Raw genomic sequence first — 788 nt, 5'->3', positions numbered from 1 at the left:
GGTGGGGAGCTGTGTTTTGTCCCAGCCGCGCCTGCAAGTTGTTAAAGCACTCGCAGAACACATCTGTGCTCCCACCAGCACAGCTGATGGACTTCAGGAGATCATCCTTTTTATCACTCAGATCAGCATGAAGTTTTTGCAGCTCCACAGACAGAGTCTAAAGGGTTGAAAGAAAAACAACATGAGTGAAAATGGTCTATGGGAGGACTCTTGCCTTTTAAGAAGCAGCAGGACTCGAGTTGATAATTGTTAAAAGCAACAGGCCCAAATCTGTGCAGTACAAAATAGTTTGGTGGTCTTATTCCTGAATAATACCAGCAGAACAGAGGGAATATCAGGCCATATATATTCTGCTGCAGCAGAAATCCACTGGGGTTTCTCCTTCCCGGAAGGATTTAGGACAGTTACCTCATACAGAGCCTGGGGCTCAAGGGACATCCATAAAAATTCGAGGGGACGTGGGGCCAGCGGAGGCACTCCGAGGGTTTTGGGGGATGGAGAAAACTTTGAGAAAAGCCAGCTCCTGGGGGGAGCACCAGGGGGGACTCGGTGGGCCCCCAGAACATGGGGGCTCCCCAGGAATCCGAGGGGGGACTCGTAGGACCCCGGGGAGGTCCAGGCAGTTGGGAAGCAGGTTTTGGAGTGCAGGGAACGAGGCACTGACTCAGGAATCCGGGGGGGTTCGCCCAGGGGTCTGGAAGGACTCGGGGGGAGGTCATTGAGGGGGGTCCCAGGAGGTTCTGGGGCCCAAAGGGTCCTGGAAGGACTTGGAGAGTCTCCAGGAGTTT

This window comes from Corvus brachyrhynchos, unplaced genomic scaffold (genome assembly GCF_000691975.1).
Source record: "Corvus brachyrhynchos isolate BGI_N302 unplaced genomic scaffold, ASM69197v1 scaffold489, whole genome shotgun sequence".
NCBI classification, from domain to species: domain Eukaryota; kingdom Metazoa; phylum Chordata; class Aves; order Passeriformes; family Corvidae; genus Corvus; species Corvus brachyrhynchos.
This window is presented reverse-complemented; position numbering follows the sequence as displayed.